General features: G+C 40.8%; 1 long non-coding RNA gene across 1 annotated transcript; it reads left to right on the top strand.

The window, feature by feature from the left end:
• Positions 1-4,311: 4,311 nt before the first annotated feature.
• On the top strand, positions 4,312-5,838 carry LOC117735897. Its single transcript, XR_004609941.1, has 3 exons — positions 4,312-4,519; positions 4,646-4,747; positions 5,282-5,838. It is a non-coding gene; the product is annotated as an uncharacterized LOC117735897 (long non-coding RNA).
• The last annotated feature ends 9,303 nt before the right edge of the window (positions 5,839-15,141 follow it).

Raw genomic sequence — 15,141 nt, forward strand, 5'->3', positions numbered from 1 at the left:
ACACCAAACGAGTTAATCTGTTCTCATGCCTGTTCACATTGGGCATTTAAGTAAATATTAACAAAGAAAGTCATTTTTATTTTTACTGCATGTCCTTCAAAACTTAATTTCTCTGATTATTTTAGCAATTATTCTATCCAATGACTGCAACGCCAGCCTTTCAGTTTTAAGGTGAGCTGCCACACTTCCACACCTGCGTTAAGCAGCAGCGTTGCTTGGTGACTGGGTAACAGAAAGAATCCGTCATCAAGGACATTGACAGCTCTGTGACAAAGTAAACCGTGCTTGTAATTATTGAAGAGGCAATCAATGACGACACTGTGGTTAAAATACCAACATTGTATTGTAATTATAGTTGTGAAGCTTTAATATTATGATTTTTTACTTTTAACCTTCAGGGCTGAAATGTGTTGCAACACCAGTTGCTACGTGGGATCTGCCTCCTTTTAATTAGGCCTTCAAGGTCAACAGCAGTTCTTGACATTCACTGCCACTGATCCTAAAAGAGTTATTTAACAACCGGGACAGTTGTCCTGCAGACAGCGACAGTATATTACTGAAGCTGGAACTTTGATGCCTGTGGTTTGATGTGTTTATCTTGGACAGATTTGGTCACTGCCATAACTTCAGAACTTTGTATAATGCAGTCACAAACCTTGGAGTTTCAAGGTGTGTTGTTGACATTAAAATGAAGGCTGAGTTCGAAGATTGGTGCGGTCCGACCAAGGGAACCCCCGCACACACACACACACACACACACACACACACAAACATACACACCCTTTTGCCTCTGGTCCAATTCGGTGTCGCTGCAGGGTGTGATCCCATCATAAGATGGTCTCTAGTTTATATTTATTTTGTGCTGTAAATCAATAAAAGTAACCTGTGCATTTCATACTTCGCCCACATGCACATCTAAACTTTTCAAACGCTTGTTTTTTGCAAATGTTAATATTTTGACATGTTGCGATGCAGCAAAAATATTTACCTAAAAGCCGAGATGGTTGTATAATCCTGCTTTTGGGTTGATTCATCTATTGATTGGTAACAAAGAGGAACTGTCAGCCCGGCTGCCGTTTCAGAGATAGAGAAGTAGTGCTTGTGACTATATGTGCAGCCAGCCCTGACCTTGGCAAACCTCACTTGGCTTCGACATGGAAAGCTGCCCAGAGCCGCTGTGGCCTCTCCAAAGTTCCAGTGGTGTGAGTGAGCACCGTTAATAGACACGCCACCCCTAACCACCGGTGGAGAAAGGAACATTTTAATTACAGTACGGTGCACTGCTAATAGCACTTGGACTGCGCCTCCAGCTGGATTCCATTTTGTTGCCGCGCTGGGAGATCGCCGGCGAAGATGCCACGAGCGTTCGGCAACGAACGTGCCTTGGCGGGGATCGAGGAGCAGCTCTGATGGTTGGGATTCATGCTCTGATTGACAACTTGTTTTTTTCTTCCTGTTTGGGACGGCCTGTGGTCATCATGTACTCAATTTAAGCATCATGGGCCTGTCTTATGTCTCCTCTAGATGGGCATCCAGACTGAGGCTCATCTTAGCCACTGCACTGCAGGTCACGATACGCAGTCTATCACCACTTATGTATCATAAACTGCTTCACTTTTCTTGCAGGTTTAATGCAGCCCCATTAAGGCAGATTGTACCTTTCAAAAAATAAATGAATAGGCACATGCTGGATGATAACCAATTCAGAGAAAATTGGAAAAATGAAAGAGATACAGGATGAATTGCAAAAACAGAAACAAGGACAAATTGGTGATTAACTGAATTGGGATAACCTAAAGATAAATTGCACAAAACTATGCGAGTGTGCCTTTAAGTTTATAGCCAAGTTTTGAAAAAATCCCAGATGAGAGTCTCTTAACTTTACACACATGAGATGTTTGGTAACTGAGAGACTTCAGAGTGTCTGTAGGCACCATCACTCATCTGTGTGGTATTCAGACGTAGACTTGTCTCACAACTGTTCAAACATACATCATACACATGTCAACACATCGTAGGAGCCCAGCCCATACACATACTTGCTGTATTACACATCAATGTGCTTCACTCAATAGCACACATCAGCTGTGTTTCTCAGGCTGTGTAAGGGTACAATACCGCTATGAATAATTGGGTATGTGTAGAACAGTGGTTATTTACTGGAATGTCTCAAGTTTTGTTTTAGTTCATCTTCCTAGTTTGGAAAAAAAAACTACACTTATAGTTTATGGATTCCTAAAACACGCCATTAAAAGTGCAACTGCAGCTTTTTACAGCAGACACTGATCTGTCTGGTCATAGTCAGAAAGGCCACTACTGTAAAAGATGACTTAGCACCATTAAGTCTTTCATGTCAGTGCAATACCAGGGGCCTTTCAGTTTGTGCATCCTCGATTCCTTTCCTGGCCTCCTCCCCTGGCCTCCTCTCCTCTCGTCATAGTCCCGCCCACGGGAGATGTGAGTGGATGAGGCGAGGAAGAGACGCGAGGAGAGAGGAGTCGAGGCAACAGGCATTTCACAAAATGAAACATCCTCGCCGCAGAGCCGCCACTTTAGATATGACGTGTGTCACATTTGCATCAGCTGTCCATTGTGTTGTTCACGCCTGTATTTTAAGATCTCGGTCACATGAGCATAACAGTGTACAGCTTGTATACTTACTTTTACTTTTATACTTACATTTGGATGTAATACTTAAGTCTGATCTTAAAACAACTGATACAACTTACAATTACAACACTTACATTTCTGGAGTGTTCCCGCCATGGTTTGAGACTATTTTAGCTGCACTGTAAAAACTGGGATTTTAATGAATTAATATCTCCTAAATAAATAATAGTAACTTTTACATAATAAAAATGACTATGTATCGTTTTTAATTACATTGAGCTGAGTTTAAGAAATGTTGTTTAATTATTAATGACTTTTTACTTAATTGTGAATGAATTAAATTAGCTGTGAATCACTGAGTAAACTTTAATTATATTTCATCAGTAAAGTCAAAGATGCAGGAAATTGATGAATTTTACGCATTTGGAGGTCCTTGTTTTTAATCAACTTCCACTTCCGCCTAACGCATTCTGCGCCACATGCACATCTTCTGCCACGTGTTGAAGGGCTGCTGTTTTCCCAAAGGTAAGACCTAATTATAGTTAGTTAACGAAGAAGTTATAACCAAGTTGTTGCAGCAGTTGAACAGTGTTTTGCGCTACTGAGAAGTTAACAAACATGTCAACTTTACTGTGCTGTAACTTTATTTAAGTCATAAGCTTATGTTAGTGATTTAAAAAAAAGTTGGTCTACGTTGTCTCTACGCCGCTAAAGGACTGAACAAGTTGTCAATTCAATGCCACAATTTAATGACTTTCCTCATTATCCTATTATGCTTTTTTGAGATACCAGCTCAGACCGAGTTTGGTGGTTTCCACCGCTGCAACAAGCTAACCTAGCTAGCTAGCGAAGAGAGCGCATTAAGGTTAATGCAATTGTAGGAACAGACATTGCTCACAAAGGTTAGTAATGAGGCACACAAATTATATTAATATCACTGCATTTTGTTTTGTCAAGTAATGTTAACATAACTGTTAAAAGCAGTCGGGTTAGACCATGCAGCTTTAATGGTAAGGTACATTTTTGGAGAATAGTTAGTGAAATAAATGAACAAAGACTGCTATTTCCCTTCTTCTTTTTTTAACCTGACGTGATATTCAGCTCCAGGCTGTTACTGTGTTTTCTGCACGCTCTGACTATCCCAAGTTCACCGTCGTTAGCAGTCACGTCTCCTTCATGGTACTGAGAGGCCGCAGCAGGAGATTCAGATTGCCATGTGTAGTGAAGTTTCAATGAGTGGTCTCTGCTCGTGCTGATAGTGGATGTTACACCGAACTGCCTATGTGAATGCTGTTTTGAGGTCAGTAATTTACAGCATGCTGTTTGCAACTACAGTGATACGCATGTAAATCTTATGTTACAATGCTATAGTTGTTATACTTCATCTGCTTATTCTCACAATATAACTCTTAAAATGTTGTCTGGTACCTGAGTGCCAATGTTGGTAAGTCTGTAATCCTCAGATGTTAATCATACTGTATGTGGACAGGCACATGTAAACTTTTAATATTTGTGTAGTGTTAATGTTTCATGTGTTGTGTGTGCTTGTATGAATCTAATAGGTATTTTTTCCCCGGGTGCATCAACAATTTTTAACTGAAATTCATCAAAAGGTATGTATCGTAATTCAATACACAATATGCTGTGATACCAAATTCCACACACAGTGTATGTTCTATAAATGTATCACAAACGAATGTATCATACACATACAACTAAGTTATGATGACACATGGTTTGTCATAATTTTCCACACCCTTGAGACTATTTACGTGAATTGTATTACATTACACAGAGAGCTCACTGACTAACATGGTATGTCTTGATCATACAAAAAGCAAGTTGTAAAATGTTGTGGTTTTGTGGGAATTTATGTGATTGACTTCCTGGGTTCTGTGTAATAATGACAGTAAGTGTTTCATTGGGCTGGACCCTGAGACAGCCCAACATCAAGTTAGTTGTTTTAACAGTAATACAAGTTAACTAGTTAAGATCAGTGGGTGATCGTTACTCATGTTTATTTTTGTCATTTTAGGATCCAAGCAACCCGAGCATCCACGCAACCAGAGATACCGTCATTCGGTGTTTGATGGTGTACCCTGGGGAATCCACGGATCAACTCTTAAAAGAATATGATGTAAGTTGAAGTACATGTTGAAATATAAAGAAAGTGATTATTTTTCATTTCTTCTACCTTTTATGTATTGGGATGGTCAAATCACAAAATACAATCATACCTTTTTTTTTATCCCCGTAATTTGTGGCAGAAGCTACTGGGTTTTTACAGTTTCATTGAAAATAATTCCAATTCATTCATATGACCAGCCTGTTAGTTCAAAATACGATATTTATCAATACACGTGCTCGATTTAAAAAAAGAAAAAAAAGTACAGATATTTACAAATGTGACTCATCAGATGAGAAAGATCAGAAAGATCTTTGGTCATTGAAATGTTTTCATTTGTTGGTGAAATGATTATACACTTTTTAACGAAACACTTTTGCAAAACATCTCAAACACTTATGTAAATGGTGTGCATTATGTGCAACAGTTATGACAGCTACAGGTGTTCTTGTTTCTAAGGGGTTGGAAGCAATTTGGTAGATGTTCAATTAGGACCTTATCTTTTGGCTGTACAGTCCGTAATACACAATCTTCTTGCTATTTCAGGATGCAGTGTGGCGCAGGACCTTGCCACACAAAAGATAAAAATCTATACGGTGGAGGGTTCTGATGATGTCGGTATCGTTTTAGAGGGACTAAAAGTTGTGACTGCTCTGGATAACATTCTGAGGGCTCGCTGCATGCTGGTTGGGTTGGCGTATGCAGTCAACCTTGCCTATCCCAACGAGCTCCGATATACTTTCGAGGTCTTTCAGAAACTCCTACTGGAGCTGGACTGTTCAAAGCTGTCCCCGAAAGTAAACAGCCTCAAGAACAAACTGTTAACCTAATAGAATGGACCCTTGTTGAACAATTTATATGTCACTGTTCAAAACTCACCTGTGATTAAGTTCAACTCGTTCAATGCTTAAGTTTATTATTTTTTTAAGGATCCCAGTGAGAAGTGTAGTTGTGCCATGTTATTTGATGCACAAGCAGCTGTTCATGTAGTGTTTTAACTGTAAGCCGGAATTGCATATTGTGTGTTTTTATAGAGAAGTTTGCACATGAAGAATTTTATATAAATGTAACAAATTTGCACAAATAAATGTTTACCTGCTGTACTTTGTATGTATCTGTTGGCTTAAGTTAAGTTTACTGTGGCACGAAGATGGCATAGTAGTGACGTAATATTATAGTAATAATAAAGTAATATTATTGAATAGATTTAATATCAGTTATGTAATGTCATTCAGTAAATGTAGATCAATTTCACCCAAATATTCAGTAAATGTAAATACATTTCACCCAAATATTCAGTAAATGTAAAACAATTTCACCCACATATTCAATACATGTAAATTACTTTTATCCAAATATTCAGTAAATGTAAATCAATTTCACTGAAATATTCAATACATGTAAATTACTTTTGATGATATTTTAAGTAAACATAAATCATTTTCCTTGTGAAATTGATTTGTATTTACTAAATATTTTAGTCTACATAACTCATAATTTGGCGATCTATTACTCAATCCAACACATTTTAACTGTTGCCTTTATTATAATTTACATATTTTTTTGTTTATATTTAATTAATCCATTTAATACTTTTTATTAATTACATTAATTGTCACTTTGTTGCCATAATTTTATTAAGTTACCATTGGTCACATTTTTTAGGGTGTGTCAGGCCATTTCTACAAACAGATAGATATGTTTGTTGTTTATGTTCATAATGATATTTTCGCGGAGTGGCTTTGGAGGGAGGCCTGAATAGACGGGCTGTAGTGTTGCTGACTTGTCGTCTTTCTTGCTAGATTTTGCAACTTTTGGAGCTAGTGCTGTTCGGTTCTTTTCTTGGAAAAGCGTTGGAACTCTGGGTTGAGTTTTTTGGTTGGATAATTAAAAAAATCTAGCATACTCTTGCTCATTTCTCAACATTACCAACCTTAACTTTAGCGATGTTAAACAACGCCACTTTCCCAAAGATTTTACAGTTTTAAATCGATATATTGATCAATACACTGCAAGTCCATCGGCTTTACATCATCACATTGAAGGGAGACAACGCTGACTGGGCAGTATCTTAAAGTTTCTATTACCTGTATTAATGACTTATTCAGTTCCTTTGTGGAGTGATTTTACATCTTTCAGCTCACAGTCAACGTGTACTGTTTTGGTTCACTCTTCATTGTATTATTTTCGTCCACAGCAGACAAGCAGAAAATCCGTAATTGCAGTTTTAAATAAATGGCAAACGTTAAATATCGTAACAGATTTCCAGTCGTTTCCGTTGGCTAAACTCAAAGAAAAGGCTGTTTAAACTGAAGAGATTTTCTTTCACTCTCTTTCAGCTTCACTCCACTTGTCTCCCTAAGGTGCTTGCACTGACAGGGACACTGTTGGTCCAGCGTGATACGGTGGCCTGATTCCTTCAGTGAACGTAATAAGATGCTCTGAGTTTCTGTCCTGCAGTGCAGACGAATAGAAACCATTTAACCCACCATGTTAAACATGCAGTAAGGTTTTGAACATTTCCTTCCACCCTTTTTACATGGAGTTCACCTGAAACAACATGTCAAACTTTCAAATTATAATTTAGAACATTTTAAGTAAACTCAGTCATTTCTTTTGGGGGATATTTTCATATAAAGGTGGGTCTGACGATTGCAACATGTTACGGTCAAATAAACTACAACCCTCACAACACACATCTTGTATCACATTTTCACATCGCAGGGCGGGTTTATGTTTTTAAGATCCTGACAAGCTTCACACATTAGGACGTTCATGGTTAATGTTTGCAGCTCTGTCCTTCCATAAGCTCTCTGTGTTTAATTCAGCAGGACTTTGTCAGTGTGAGTGTGTGCTCTCACATACACACGTTTATATTAGCAGAGAGGCCTTGCGGTTTGTTGAGTGAAGGTGAAAAAAAAAAACCTTTTTTCCACAGGCAGCTTGATTATTTTTACTTTTTTGGACAACCCTTTTAGATGGTGAAAGACCCCTCCCTCACCTCCACAGTCCCTCCTCTGGCTTCTCCTCCTCTAGTGAGTTACCCTCATGTTAATGATGGCGCTTGGGGGGAAACATTTTTTTAAAAAAGGAGAAAATGGGGAGGTGAAAGGAGGGCGAGCCAGGGAGAGGGTGGGAAGGGAAACAGAGCTGATTATCCAAATACAGTCATTAAAGGGGAAATGTGTTTTTCAAGCTGTCAAGATGATTAATGGCTGAGAGCAAATCCTCACAAATGCTCTTGTTTAGTCTAACTGGCAGACACGATCCTGCCCATTGATTTATGGCAGGCCTGCTGTGTGAGACCATAGTGAGGTTAGAGGGTGTGTGTTTGTGTGTGCGTGCGCGCGTGCATTCATGCTGGTTTGTGTGCATGCATATGGACGCCTGCTCGTGCGAGTGCTTGTGAAACTGGAGGGTCTGTGTGCATGTATGCATACGTGCAGTGGCGTTTTCGTCCACATGACCAGAGGAGCTGAGGAGGGAATCGGGCAACAGAGGAGGGCACTGAGTAAATTCTCCTCATCAGCTTTCGGCCCCTCGCTCTGACAAATCAACTACACAAACCAGAGAAGGTTAGCTGGGCTCTTTTTTCTTATTTTATGGCTCCATGATTGAACATCAACAACAGGATCGATGTTACATCCAGAATGAATCCAACAGCTGTCCAGAGGTACTTGTGCTTTCATCTGTCACTTGCCAAAATCCCTCCTCACAGATGAGATTAGAACAGAATAAGCAATATTTCTTTCATTGCTCAACTGTAAATGATGTTTTTCTGGCTGTGTTGTAGATACCATTACCTCCACTAACAACTCCTCTTTGTAGGGCAAGGCCTGATCAGTTAGAACTTAATAAACAGCACGGTGTCATGACGTGTTTTTGTTTCAGCATTTTGGGAAATACACTTGAGAAGATGAGAAGGTCATTGGCGCAGCATAAAACATGTTTGGCAAAAGTGAAGGAACCTTTGTTTGAGTGAATGTGTTCAGTTTGTATTAAAGAACAGGAGCTTTATAAAGAATTGAAAACGTTGCTTGTTTTTAAATATAAGCTTGAAACATCTGCGGGTCGATCTCTGTATCAAACTACTGCCTGTTCCTTTCAAGATGGAAAAGGTTTGCACACACATGAAGAATAAAATGTTCTCGCGGAGAGTAAGATGATACCACTCTGGAAATTATGAAAATCAGTTACCTTAGCTCAGCATAATGACTGAAAACAACTCGCCTGAGTTAGTGCAAAGAGTATAAAATTCACCTAATTATGACAGAACTTCAGGATGTCAGTAAACTGCCAAGAAATAGTTTGCCACAGACAGTAAAACCACAACTTGAGGTTCTTCACTTTGGTTTATGTAACGGGATATACCGTGTTAATTAGTGAGTTGGTTTATTTTACTTTAAGACAGCGCTATGTTAAGTGCACCCAGTCTTCATGGTTATAGCTAAACCTTGACCCGACCTCTTTAAATTAATATTTACCATAGTTACATAAAAGTGGTTTCTCCTCATCTAAATCTAACACATTTCCCAAAATATCATACTATTCCTTTAAATAGAAAATCGTTCCGTTTGAGCAGAAAGAGGAACGTTATACATTTGTAATGTGATCATGAAACCCATTTGTTTCCGTTTTCAAGATTCTCCACAGCCATAAATGAAGTTTTTCTTTTATTGCTTCTGAATAAATGAGCTCTTCAAGGGATTTTAAAACAAACTCAATAAATTTATTGCAAGTCCTTATTGACCCCCGGTCTGATGACCAGTCCCAGTGCACTCGTCCCGGGAAAGCCGAGTGCGTCACTGTGGAGCGGTCCAGTTCAGCTCTCCAGGCTGGTCCAGATGGATGGCTAGCAGCTGTTGGCCCTACAACCTCTTCCCTCAGCACACCCATTAGGCCTATCTGTCTGCAATTTCCTCATTCTTCCTGAGCTCCCTCTGAAGTGCTCTGATCGCTTTCCCACACCCCCACAGCTCAGCTCAGCACCACACTGTAAGTGTATACAGCGAAGCGTCGTTTGGCCTGAGCAGACCCGAGCACATTCACAGTACCAATTACCCTGTCCACCCACACACGAATGCTCATAATCACACACACACACACACACACACACACACACACACACACACACACACACACACACACACTAATACATATCCCCATGAAGCAAAGCAGGCATGAGGAAGATGTTACAGGGAGATTGTTGCAACCAGGGGAAGATTAATGTAGCGTAGCAGAAAGAGGCCAGTTGTGTAACTTTGTGCCAGGACCTCCTCTGGGACTCATCAGCACCGTGAAGAGCAGGACATCCTAAACTCTCAAAACTGTTGTGGTAACAGATCATACAGCGAAAAGAAGAAGAGAGGAATGAGAATGGGCGTCCTAACCTTTGAATCATGACTTATTGGTGCCACAACTTTTGTGTTGGGCCCAACAGACCCATTTACTTTTCATTTACTTCTGCATATCTCACCCTAAAGTTGCTAGAATCAATATCTTTACGATGAACAAATGTAATGCGTAATGGGATTACGTGTCATAAACCCACAGAGAATTATCACCTGACTGCCGTCCACAACTGAACCGGTTTTGGTTCACAATCACCGCTCTCATTATTTTGAACAGAGGAGGCGACTGTTTTCAGAAGAAAAAAAACTCTAAGAACTCACTGCTCAGCACCAACCAGCAGAAAGACAAAATCAGAGACTTGTTAGTGAACATAGTCGAGCATTTAGCAGCTACAGACCCAGATATTTCCATCAGGAGTTTATGGAGACCAACAAAGAGCTACCAGGACAGTGAATATTAGTAATGCACCTTAGCTGACTAGCATTTACCCTCCAGCTCGTTTTTGCACCGTTCAGAAAGTTATTTCATATTTCAGGTTTTCAAGGTATTTTTAGGGCCGAGACAGAAGTTTTAAAAGATACAGAAGCCACTTTGGATTAGAGCAATACATTTATTGGGCTGCAACAAAAAACATTACTGATGAAACCTTATTTAGGGTAGAGCATTTAAGTGCAAAATCCAAGCTGAGCTGACCCCCGAGTCTGTGAGGTCCAGCTGAGTCTTGTTGGGTTTGGATTACGAGTATGCAGCTCTGGAATAAAGGAGTGTGGGAGCCGGGAAGGGGAGTCCGTCCAGATCAGAGGCGTGAAGTCCAGCTGTGAGCTCATTCTCCGTGTATATAAACACTGTATATATTCCCTTACTGTCTGTATACATCTCCAGCTGCAAGCTCAGCACCAAGCCTATAGCTGCATGTGTGTGCGTGAGCAGAAATATCCATGTGTACGTGTGTTCACGTGTCACCGGCAAGTGATTAATGACCCTGCTTTCTTCGACTTCCTTCCTCTCCAGTTGTGTCACACACATCATCATGCGTCACCATAATGGACGGCGGCAGACGGCTGCAGAAAACTCCTGCTCGGCCTCATGGATTCAAACAGACCATAACATCCTCCACATGCAAACATGCTCAAACGTTTCTATTTAATGCTGCTCTGGGAGACTTTGCATGACAGTAAACTGTGTCCTCTTCTGACCTGAAGTGGAGGGTCAGCTTTATGATCTCTACTATTAGAATTTGTTTTTGTTCCAATTCAAAGTTTTAAGATTACATTTGTTAAAGTAAGTGCTGGGTATTGCCCACACCTAAGGCGGGGGAATTGTTACACTGTCATCTTAAAAGGGACAATTCAAGATGTCGCTTATTGCTTTGGTAACACCACCGTACCTCGTTCCTTATAGTGCTACGGCAATCAGAAAAATAAAGAATTTACCATAAAGCTATAAACAAACGACACACTGGTCGCTAAGCTGAAGGTGGACCATTGTGTGGTGATGTTTTGTCTTCTCATTTAGAAACTTTTAAAGACACGTAAAAGCTTTAACATTCACGTTTAGGATATTTACTCACGTATTTTGTCGCAGAACAAAACTTTAAAAAATACAATTAGATATATATATTTTTATTTTTATTTTTAAACGTTAGAGAAGCCAAGAATAAGGAGGAATAACAAAATACACACTTTTCCAAGCCCATCAAACACACAGTATACAGTATGGAGCGCCAAAAGAAAAGTGCTGCAAAAGGCAAGTGTGTGTGTGTGTGTGTGTGTGTGTGTGAGCACATATCTCCTGGACTGTCTGCTGACATGCTGCAATGTGCCCTAAGTGTGTGTGAGAGGGGGAGAGAGGAAGAGAAAGGGAGTGGTACTGACAAAGAAAGAAGAATGTGTGTGTGAGAGAGAGAGTGAATTGGAGATAAAGGGAGAAAAAGAACGAGCAGTGGAAAAAGTGGGAGAGAGGAGAAAGAAAAGGGAACAGCAGAGACAGAAAGCAAGCAAGTCCTGCATGTGTGTTGGTTCCCAGCCCTGTCAGGGCCCTGTCAGCCTGTGATTTATGGCACCGAGACTGGGAGCAGTCTTCGCTGCCAGCTCAGTATTGTTACAACTGACAGCTAATGAGGCCGGACGGGCTTTCAAGCACAGCACTTAACAGAAGCCTCCATCTTCACGAGTCACAAGCTCTCCTCTTTCTTTTCTCCCCTTTCTTTCTCTCTCCCATTTAATTTTTTTTCATCCAGGGTGGCAGCAGTGTGGCAAGCAACCGCAAGCATTCTGGGGGTGCGGAGAGAAAATAAGTCAGGCGGACAGAGATATATCCGCGACACTTTGGTACTGCAGCACTTCCACTCTCTTCCTGCTCCTGCATGCTATTAAGCCAGAGGCTCAGCTCATATAAATGAGGGAGTGAGGGTGAAATACACAAAGGGAGCGATCCGGCCTCCCCGTCTAACCAAAATATTCCACTCTTTCTTCAATTACCATGTCATGCTTTCAAAGTCTGGAGTTCCATATCTTCTTAGTCTATCTGTGATGATGTGAGTGTGATCTTTGTGAAGGTACCTGAACTGTATGGCCTTGGCTGTGGTATGTTTTACCTTCAACACCCCTGGCCCGGACTGCTTGGACCCCGTTCTATAATCACTACCAGAGTCTCAGGCAGAGCTGCCCTCCCTCCTTTCCACCTCCTCCCACGGCCCCTGGTTTCTTGTCAGTCGTGATTAATGGCACTAGGGCCTGGCGCGGCTTACGCTGCCAGTTCCAGCGATGTTCCCTTGATACTTAATGAACTCTGACAAACTTCTTTTCCCCTGCTCCTTGCTCAGTCTCCCCCCCTGTTTAAAATGCATGGCACAGAGCTGCCACTGCAGCACCTAGGGGTTAGCTCTGGTCCTTTGTAAATTTCTCAAGAGGCCAATGTCTAAAAATAACACGACACAGCCATTTTAATGTCAAGACACTTAGTTGTGCATCACTTCCAGTGGCTTGTTGCTGATTGAAGAGGAAATAAATTGACTTTTGGAGATGTTCAGTGATTTCCTCTTTAAAAGGGTAGATTGTGGCCTTATTTTCTTGAACACATGTGAAACTTGTGTTGCTTTTGCTAACAGCCAACCATATCCACTGCAAATTAATGTAATAACCAACTGCTGCAAGATATCTCTCTGGAATGTTTGAAACTATGGCAGAACGAGGTAGCAGGATAATGCAGCCTTTGCGACCATTTTCTCATAAAAAATAAAGCATTGCATCTCCGCTGGTCTGTGTCGCCATCTGCTGTTCACATGAGTAAAGTGTGTGTCCTCATCAGCGCCTTTAATGGAAGATAAGAAAAACAGAATTACAAACCAATTGGAAAGGTGGTGTTGCAGTGGATAGCACTGTCACCTCACACACAGCGAGTCGACATTGACATGTTCATGACATACTTATAGTATGATATTTAACTTGATTGCATATTTTTCCAACTTGTCAAACTCTCTCCTACAAAATAAAGCTTGTCACGACATTCACTCAAACATTTTCTGCCATTAAATCTATATATATATATATATATATATATATATATATATATATATATATATATATATATATATATATATTATATCTTATGAACTTGACGCTGAAGATTCTCATCTGCAAGCTGGTGCTTGAACAAAGGTCAAGGGTCACGGCTCAAATACAGTCCATGTTCACAGTTTGTGTTTGTTGACTTTCCATTATAAACAGTCCATAAATTGTCCTGGGAAACAATCTGAAAGAACAGTCTACAAGAAGGCCATGGTCCTAGCTCCAAAATGTACCTCTGTCTGATTACTTTTCCTAGAGTACATACAAACAGGGTGGCTGAAGGCAGTCTGGCTGTACGGGTGGCAACCATGGGGCCAGTCCTGGTGTAGGGTAGAGAGGTAACAGCTGTGATGGTGACTGGATGCTGTAGCATGAAGGGATACCAAGCTGATCATAGGTGATGCGTCTTGGTGGATGTCTCTCTTTGTGGCAGCTGGTAGGTCAGCACTTGATGATGGAGAGGTTTGTGGTGAGCGTGCATCAGTGTGCTGGCCTCCTCCAATTAAAACTTTGATCCACGCCTTCATAAACCTCCAGAATCGACTACTGCAACAGTATTCATGCAACCTCCTGTCTCTTCCACTCAGGAAGTAGCACCGGACATGGGGGGACAGAGTCTTCTCCATAGCGGCCCCCTCCCTCTGGAACTCTCTCCCCAAATTCATCCGAGACTGAACTGACCTTTCTTTATTCAAATCTCAGATCAAAACCCACCTCTTCAGAACTGCTTTTTATGTGTGTGCTCTATGTTTCTATTGTTTTTCTATTGCTCTTTTATGATGATTTTAAACATTTGTAAAACGGTTGCTGGTGTTGCAACTTTTGCGACGATTTGGGCAGGCATCACAGTCAGACTGGTTTGTACGGTTCCAATTACAGTACGCCCAAACAAAACAATGGCATGATCAGTTGGGTTAGAGACATCAGTTAGGATGACTAGTAAAACACCTTTTCTGATTGTTTGTCGTAGACCAACTCAAGACCGTCTGGCCACCCAGGGTTCTGGTCTGGCTGAAATAGCATGCTTGTGTCTTCTTTGAAAGGCTGGACAACTACACAACACTCAATCTGAATGCTCCTGTGTTTTGGCACTGTCACCATCTTTCTTGGTTTTGGCTCTACACTCACAGCCTGTATAAAAACTAGCACCTTATTTCTTTTGAGACTTGGGAAAGCTTTCCTCACAGTAGGAACGTTGTCTCAATCCATCCCAGGTAAGGCATTTCAATTCCATTTGCAGCAGTCCATGTTAATTCATCAGGTGAGTCAAGTAGTTCTGAAACATCTCTCAGTCTTATATCTGGTAAGTATTCAGTTTTCCATCTTTCGTCAATGATCGATACCTGAGAGCCTGTTTCCCATAAAGCTTGGAGCTGGTGACCGTTCAGGTAACATTCCACAAGACACCCCGTGCCAACTGAGGTGACTTTGTGGGAGTGGCCTACTGGAGCAAGGGGTGGCAAAGAGTGTGCGCCATTTGTCTTT

Source organism: Cyclopterus lumpus, chromosome 9 (genome assembly GCF_009769545.1).
Source record: "Cyclopterus lumpus isolate fCycLum1 chromosome 9, fCycLum1.pri, whole genome shotgun sequence".
Taxonomy (NCBI): domain Eukaryota; kingdom Metazoa; phylum Chordata; class Actinopteri; order Perciformes; family Cyclopteridae; genus Cyclopterus; species Cyclopterus lumpus.